This window comes from Gekko japonicus, unplaced genomic scaffold (assembly GCF_001447785.1).
Source record: "Gekko japonicus isolate JY-2015 unplaced genomic scaffold, Gekko_japonicus_V1.1 scaffold2067, whole genome shotgun sequence".
Taxonomy (NCBI): domain Eukaryota; kingdom Metazoa; phylum Chordata; class Lepidosauria; order Squamata; family Gekkonidae; genus Gekko; species Gekko japonicus.
Genome location: NW_015166481.1, coordinates 114,291 through 123,169, shown reverse-complemented (window position 1 = coordinate 123,169; position 8,879 = coordinate 114,291). Strand labels below are relative to the sequence as shown.

Sequence of the window (8,879 nt, the reverse complement as noted above, 5' to 3'; positions counted from 1 at the left end):
GGAAAGAAACTGGATCCAGACGTATCGTTCTGGTCTCAGAAGGAGCTGTGTTGAATCCAACTCAAAGGTTCATTTCTTGCCCCCTCTTATTTGCATAGCACTACTTTGCGTTCAGAGTGCAATGTGTGGTATTAGAATGCTTTAACATTTCCAAGGAAGATTTTCTTTCGTAGGGGAGCATTCAGGAATATGATCCTCAGTCAGTAGTTAAAAGTGTATAGCCCAAATCTAGGAATAAGAACGTAAGAAGAATAGGCCCGCTATATCAGACCAGTGGTCCATCTAGTCCAGCATCCTGTCTCACACAGCGGCCAGCCAGTTGCTCTGAAGGTCCAACAGGACAGAGACTGAGTCCATCCTCTGATTTGCCTCCTGGTGCTAGAATTCAAAGGTTTCCTACCTCTGAATGTGGAGGTTTCCTTTAGTCACCATGGCTAGTAGCCGCTGATAGACCACTCCTCCGTGAATCTGTCTAACCCCCTTTTAAAGCCATGTTTGCCTGTGGCCGTCACTACATCCTCTGGCAGCAAACTCCACATCTTAATCACTCGTTGTGTAAAGAAATACGTCCTTTTGACTGTTTTAAATCTGCTGTCCGTCAGCTTCATTTTTATTTTGCTTCATAAGTAGCCCAGGCTATACTTATCATATTACCTCCTTTGAATCTCTGCAATACCAAGACATCTGGTCTTGTACAGAGATGCTGACTAATGAAGTGAAGGTATGAGCTCTTAACTAATCAATAATAGTATTTGTCTAGTTCTCCCCAAAACGTTTATTTTATGTAGTACTTCTACATTACCAGGGTAATGGATTCCAGAGGCTGGATCCAGACTACATTTTCCATCAGTGGAATTCAACTTTTCTGCTTCCCCTTCTTGTTAATTCCATTAAATGCTGCTCCTGAGGGATAGGGGAGCCGGAGGAGCTACATATGTGGGGTATGCAGCAGTAAGGGGGAGTTGGTAGAAATTGCCAATTTAGTTGGGAATCTCCAGATCCAACCTAAAACTTCCAAAACAACCTTAATTGGTTGTCCATCCACACCCCGCCCATTTTTACAGGTCATGGAATTTGCCATGTTGTAATAGGTGAATGGGGAAAACTGAAGCCACATAAATTCTCACCAGAATAAGAACTCCAAATGCTATGTAAGTGTGAATTATTATTATTAGGGATTAGTACTGTCAACATGGCGAAGTCTGGATTGTTTGCAAAGGGAAAAATTGTAAAGACTGACTGTAAGGCCCAATAAGGGGATTCCATCTCCTGCAATCACCAACCTATAAAAGGTCCATAATAAACGTTCTTTTTTGGGCATATTCTTTTGAGTCGTGACAAAAAGTTGCAGCTTTGAAAATAATGCCAGGACAGAATAGAAGGGGGCTGACAAGCCGTTTTTCCAAGCTCCCCAGAAAATTATATTTCTTATTGGTGTCTAATTATAACCGGTTAGGTAAATACTTCTTTTAATAGTCCTCAAATATCTATTGAAGACCCCCAACAACAACAAAAACTTTGTTAAAACCCAGATACCGTTACTTTAGTGCCAAGTCCTCCAACACATGCCTTTAAAAGCAAGGAAAAATAACAAGTTACAGATCAAAGGAAACTTCTTTGCTGTGCCTTAACACCCACATGTCAAATTAACGGCTCTCTGACTACTTAGTACCTCCACAACGTGTTGCCCTCCACCTCCGACATATTAGGGTAAACAATGCACTCATTACAATTTCCCAACTTTCATTGAAGACCGCAATTGCGTTCCAGCCAAAAGCTACATTAGCATGCTTCTACACTATACATACACGCCCGGATTAAGTGTTTGATGAGTTTTTTCTATGCATTAAACACTAAGATTAAAAACAGTTTACTGGTTTGTTTTTTTAAAGCCAAACTGTTGCATATGAGAATGATCTGATGTGATGCTGCTGTAAGATATTCACAATAATGTCACTGTTGGACAGAATTCATAATTAAGCTGGAATACTGTGTGCAGTTCTGGGCACCACACCTTAAAAAGGATATTATAGCTTTGGAAAAAGTGCAGAAAAGGGCAACTCGAATGATAAAAGGGTTGGAACACTTTCCCTATGAGGAAAGGTTAAAGCGCTTAGGGCTCTTTAGCTTGGAGAAAAGACGACTGAGGGGTGACATGATCGAGGTTTATAAGATTATGCATGGGAAAGAGCAGGTAAAGAAAGAGGTACTTTTCTCCCTTTCTCACAATACAAGAACTCGTGGGCACTCCGTGAAACTGCAGAGCGGTCGGGTTAGAACGGATAAAAGGAAGTACTTCTTCACCCAAAGAGTGATTAACACATGGAATTCACTGCCACAGGAAGTGGTGGGTGCTACAAGCATGGACGGCTTCAAAAGGGAATTAGATAAGCATATGGAGCAGAGGTCCATCAGTGGCTATTAGCCACAAGGTATAGCTAGGGGCTCTGGGGCAAGTGATGCTCTGTCTTCTTGGTGCTTGGGGGGGGTCAACAGTGGGAGGGCTTCTAATGTCCTGGCCCCACTGCTGGACCTCCTGATGGCACTGGTATTTCTGGCCACTGTGTGACACAGAGTGTTGGACTGGATGGGCCTTTGGCCTGATCCAACATTGGCGTCTCTTATGTTCTTATGTTCTTAAGCTTCTTACGTCACTGTTGGACAGAATTCATAATTAAGCTTCTTACATTTTCCTCCAACGCCATAGCATGGTTCGATGGTCAGTGACTGGGCATTGCCACTGCTGTCGGTGCCGAAAATGCCACCGTTCTGCATCGCCCATGAATCCTTCCCCAATGAATGCTGGGAGACGCTTGTGGAAGGCAGAGGTCGATTCGGGGGGAATCGCGGGGGATCGCCGTTCCCCCCGGTGAGGTGTGGGGGGCGGGGCACATGATGAAGCCCCTCCCCCTACTTCCGGTCGGGGTAAAATGGCGATTTGACGCACCCTGTAAGTGCTCAGGGTGGACGGGTGTTCCTTACAGCAGTTTGGACTGTATTTTGGTCCAACATGGCTTCCCCCAGGCAGGGGGAATGACTGGCAGGCATCAAGACCCAAGAGAGAGTTGAGATTGGTGTGATCGAGTCTCGGAGGAGGCTTGTATTACACTTTGATCCCCTCTCCCGAAGTGGGCATGCGCATTCAGGGGGTGTGGCCTTATGACACACTTCCGGTGATGTCAGGGGGTGTGGCATATGCTAATGAGTTATGCTAATGACTTCCCCTAGCTCTTTTTCTACGAAACGACCCCTGGTGGCAGGGAACATGGGTGGTGGGAGTGCCAAGCAGGTGGAGGGAAAGGGCACACAGGCAGGTGGCAGTGCAGGCACTTGGACATGAAATCAGTGGCAGTGGGCCCTGACAGAAGCCCTGGGCCTTGGCACCTTGCCCCGTCTCAGGGTATGCTGACGCCGGCCCTGCCTCTGTGTATTAGAACTGGGGGGGGGGCTTTCTTCAGCCCAGATACAACAGAAGACGCTGCTGACTTTGTGAGTGTGTGTGTAAAAGTCTGGATTGAATTCTTGAGCCAGAAAAGCCTCAATAAAGATGATATGACAGGAGGGCTGAGGGGTAAAACATTAAGTATTTCATTAGCTGTTGCCTTCTTGGATTCATTAGTAACCTCGAAGAAATGCAGACATCAGTGTTGCGCCAGTGCTGCAGCTTTCCTGTCACTCCTATTGGGTTAATTCATTAATTAAGCTAATTGATTATTAATTCTAAATATTGTGCCTCCTCCGCAATGTTAAGTTGCATGTTTCCTTTGCCGGCTTATCAACGTAGAGTTCACCAGAAAGCCACGTCAGCCTTCCCTACGATTATCAAAGGTGACAAAGTTGGACAACAGTCTTGAATGTCCTTCTTCTTTGAAGACTTTAAGAAGCTTAAACTTCAGGGCAGGAGGGGGGGCGAAGCTCTGAAGGCTTGTTTTAACAGCGTGTCTTTTGCTGACGCCTGGAATTATATTTTACTTAATAGATGTTTTCCTTTCGTCGTGCATTGTGGAGTAATATAAAGGAATATAATGGTTCCGTACTTGCTTCTCTTCCGGGATTTGGAAGAGATTTTGTTATTGCGAGCCAATTCTGCCCAATGCACAGGGTGAGGCAGTAGACCGAGGTGGTAGAATTCTGAACTGTGCCACTTCAGGAGATGGAGGGGGCATATGTCTGAGAACTGCCCCACTTAGCATAGCCCTTTGTCTCATAAAGCATAGCTCTCTGCAAACTATTATGTTTTACTTCATGAGGAAAAAAGCATTCCAAAATACAGTCCCACCTAATCTGCTGTTTGAAATGGTTTAGTCCAGAAGTCTTTCACTACATTTTGATCGCACCAGGATTTGTAAATCCATAATCTCCATTTAATGATAAACAATGTATTGATATCATTATTTAAATGCTACGTTTAGATTATTGTTTTCTACCTTTTTCGAGATGAATATGCAGGGCTTTTGTTGTAGAAAAAGCCCAGCAGGAACTCATTATCATAATAGGCCACACCCAACAGCAGAAACTCATTAGCATATTAGGCCACACCCCATGCCTTCCCTTGGCTTGCCGGGGCAAGCTGGCCCTTGGACAGGCTGGGGAAGGCACAGGGAGGCATTTAAATGCCTCCCTGATCATTCCAGGCCCCCCCTGGCCCGCCCACCATGGAGTCGCTGGGGGGGGTTCGCTCTCCAGGCCTTCCCTCTGTAGCCACGCACCCAGAGGTTTTGACTGTAGTGGGCGTGGCCAACTCTGAAGCCAGCCAGAACTCCGTTACTGTGCGTTCCTGCCCAAAAATAGCCCTGTGAATATGGATTTTATTACATTTGGGGAGGTATATCTCTGCAGGATCACGTGTTACGTTACATTATAAAGCAATTACGAAAGGTTGCATGGTTCCTGTAACACAGCAGTATCATTTCTTTGGCCACAAAGTAGAAACTAATTTCGAAGACATTCCAGGGATTAGACCTTGAGAAGAAGCAAAATGTTGGAAGAGAAATTCAAAAGGCTTTTTTTTTTTTTTAAAGGAAAAAAAGGTGGTTCCTGAATAGAATCGCAGGGATCAGTTGTAATTCTGTAGAATCTGCTTGTTTCATCAAGATAAGATAGAACCCAGTTGAAAAGTCTGGCAGAACTTCTGTTTAAGAAATAATACTGTCCTTCAGGTAATTTGCATTTGTATGAGTTGGAGGAGAACAGAAGTACAGTTCTATTAATATTATTAGCTTAAGGCTTAATTGTAACCTCTTGTCCCAGTTCTTAACTGTTAGCAAGGTTATGTTTCTTTTTCAGCCAATAATCCATCACCTTTTCACAAAAGGGATGCTGAGAAGAAAAATTTCAGTCTTAGATTTTGTAAGAGGCAATTGAAACACCTTGGCATCACATGATTTACATAAGGCCCGTATGCCAGATGGAATCCTCTGGTAGACTTTTAACTATGTGAAAAACATAATGATGTTTGCTCCTTTTGAAATGTGGGAAAGTTATGGTTTGCAGGAGAAGACAGAGGTGCAATTTTGTTACAGAAATCTTCTCCACTGTATGGGAGATGTCTTAGAAGGAACTGGAGAAATCTGTTTTCCTTTTCCTGCAAAAATTTCTTATCAAAAGCAATACAGTTATATTCTGATAATATTATTGTATTGGCTTTTCTTTGTAAGGAAGCATTTAGATTTTATCACAGCTTCGCCCATCAGTTGCTGGCATGAGAAGTCAATGGATAAACAGCACAGAAAAAGGCTGCACTTGACAGTTTAAGTATGCTGGAAAACAGCTGTAGATAATGAACCAAAAGGTTAAACATACAGTACCAAAAATATAATATTTTTAAATCCCATGTCACCAACTGGATTGGTCTCCCCAGAACCAAATTTAAGAGCTTGAATCCAGATGTAAAAAAATGATTGTGGATATTTGGCACTTTTTAAGTATTTCTCCCTCTATGACTAGTCCATGTCTGACATCCTAGGGCATTGCTGTTCCAGTAACTTTTCAGGATTTGTGTAAGAGTTCAAATGTTAAATACAGACAACAACAGTGCAAACCAACCATCTTGCACGTCCACACAGTTCTATGTGATAAACACTGCAGATTTAGTTTTATGTTTGTCTTAAGCAACTATTGTCAAGAGAGTCGTGTCTACAGCTGGTGTTTTAGTTAGCTCGCTAGTTCTTGTTAATTTGACTAAGCCATAGGTCAGAACAATACAGATAATACAGACCAAATATGATAAAATAACGGGGGGGAAATAAACGGAAGACATCATCCATCCAATTTGCAAGCAACTGTATGAACATCAAAATAAGCTTGGTGACATTTTGCAGCTGCCACAGTGAAGTTGACTGCTTTGCTTATTATATTAGCTAGTGTGTAATCAAGGTGGGTGACTTTTTTTTAACCCATTAACTGTACCCTCCCACAGTCAGAACAAGGATATTTATTTGTAGCCATCATAAATAATGAAAAGGGAATTTAGCTTGACAAAGAAAGGGCTACATGCAGCTTCCCCCATGTGATCCTATATACCAGCTAAGGCCTGAGACACCTAACTTCTGATGGTCTCTTCCATTCGGGAGGTCTATTCAGCTGTAGCCCATTTTCAGTGGTTGCACTCAAAACTTTGGAACAACCTTCCAGATATGGTACAGAAGGTCCCTACACTGTCTTCTTTCCCTGAAAGGTGCAAAGTAGAAATATTTCGACTCTGCTTTAGTGGAAATAACTAATTATTGTCTTAGGTAGGTGGTAGTGAGTGTTGCAGTTTTAATTCGATGCATTTTAATTCTTGTGTTTTGATTATGTTTTTAATTGTGTGTGTCCGTGTTTTGTAAGCCTCCTTGGGCATTGTAGAAAGACGATATGTAAATCAATAAATGCAGTTCTGAACTGATAGGGTCAGCCATTGTGGTGTAGTTGTTAGTGTGTCATACTGGGATATGGGAGACCCAGGTTCAAATCCTTATTCTGCTGCAGGGCTTTTTTTGTAGAAAAAGCCCAGCAGGAACTCATTAGCATAATAGGCCATACCCAACAGCAGGAACTCAGTTGCATATTAGGCCACACCCACGACAGCACAGCTCATTAGCATATTAGGCCACACCCACATGTTACCAGACTTGTGGTCATCCAGCCACACCCACCTTTTGCTTCTTATTCTGTTTACCTTGTTTGCTGTCAAAACCCAGGGCCTTTTTTTGGAGCAGGAACTCCTTTGCATGTTAGGCCACACACCCCTAATGTAGCCAATCCTAATGAGTTCCTGCTGTTGGGTGTGGCGTTTGGCTGTTTCCTTGCTGACAAAGCAAACCCATTGGTGGGTGCCGCAGTCACAGGCTCTGCATTGGGGATCATTCTAGACAACTGATTATGCTGGTTGTATCTGCGTTCCTGCCCAAAAATAGCCGTGCTCTGCTGTGGAAGCTTGCTTGAACTAGTCACACATAATCGGCCTAACCCACCTCACAGAGTTTTGTGAGGACAAAATGGAGGAGAGGGCAACAATGTAAGTTATGTTGAGCCCCCGGTATGGAGAAAGACTTGACTAAAAATGAAGTAAATAAATACACAACCATTGAAAATATTGTTGCCTGATTGCTCGAAAACAACATTATCTGAACTGTTATCAAGAAACAATTTTCATTCGACTTGCACTCCTCTCAACCCAAAAGTATATTGTCCAAAGCATTTCACATCAACAAAACCAATGCATTCACTAACAAAATACCCAATGAAATAAGAGATAGTGGTATAATTACAGAAGCGAACAAATAATGAAAATAGAGCATACGAAGCAGCCCTGTTGCCAGAAAATTTTCCGTGGGGAGGCAGGTGCCCCCGATGCTGTGACGTCACTTTTGACATCACTTCTGACATCACCCTGAAGTGACCTGACAATTAGCCAGGCAGAATGACGCAGGGACAGGTGGAGGCAGGAAGGGAAAGGAAGCTGAGCGGGTGAAAGAGGTGGGCGCAAAAAAACTTTCAGGAGTTGCCTGGAGTTCTGGGGATGATATTTACTGCTTCAGCGGGATGGCCACCTTTTCCTCCTCTTCATACTCAGGCCCCTCTGGAAACAGTAGCGGAAGCAGCAAGCCCTTGGACATCTCCACGGGAGACGCTCTGCCCCAGCTCAGCCCAGTCACGCTCATCTTGTTTCCCCCCCTCAGGGACTGCAGCGGAGTCAGCCTCGATTGGAGGGGGGAAAGCACCACACTCATTCACCTTGCCCACTCACTGGGCTCCCCTTGTCCCTGTGTAGAGGAGGCAGGCAGGGCAGCAGGTGAGCTTGGCAGAGAATGACCTATGCCAGCCCACCAGAGGAGGAAGAGATGGCCGGCCGGCCGGCCCAGTGGGCGCTCACTGTCTTCTGCAGCCGCCATGGCCTCCTGCCACCTTTCCTCCCACTCCCTGAGACCAGATTCTTTCCTGCCAGACGATGATTGGAGGCTCCCAATCCTGGGTATGAGCCCCCGGGTCTCTCTCTTTTCCAGACACCTGGAGCCTGAGGCCATCCTGCCCTTTGCTGATGGTCAGCCCAGGTGGGCTGCGAAAAAGAGACATGGCAGCTCATGCGGTCTTGGGAAGGAGGGGGGACAGGGAAGGATGGGCAGTGAGGAGGCAGGGCAAATTTACCTTAACTAAAGGTAACAAGGCAGGGTCAAAAGGATAGATTCAAAATGGGTAAGCTGGACACAAAAGTTCAACTCACATCCAATTTATATGAGAGGTTTTGTATTGACTTGTTTCCATTTTGTCTCGTAAAGCTTTGGGAAACTGGTTTTGATACTTTCTCGTAAGTAAAATTTGATCCTTGAAAGGTAACTACATCCACACATGAAGGGGACTGCTACTCAGTCTTGTTGAGCACGTAGGCAGTTTTGGAA

At 44.3% G+C, this 8,879-nt stretch overlaps 1 protein-coding gene across 1 annotated transcript in view; it reads left to right on the top strand.

Moving 5' to 3' along the window:
• Positions 1–8,879, top strand: part of URI1 (URI1 prefoldin-like chaperone) — a 69,243-nt gene that overhangs the window by 39,763 nt on the left and 20,601 nt on the right. The gene's annotated exons all lie outside the window — the stretch shown is intronic.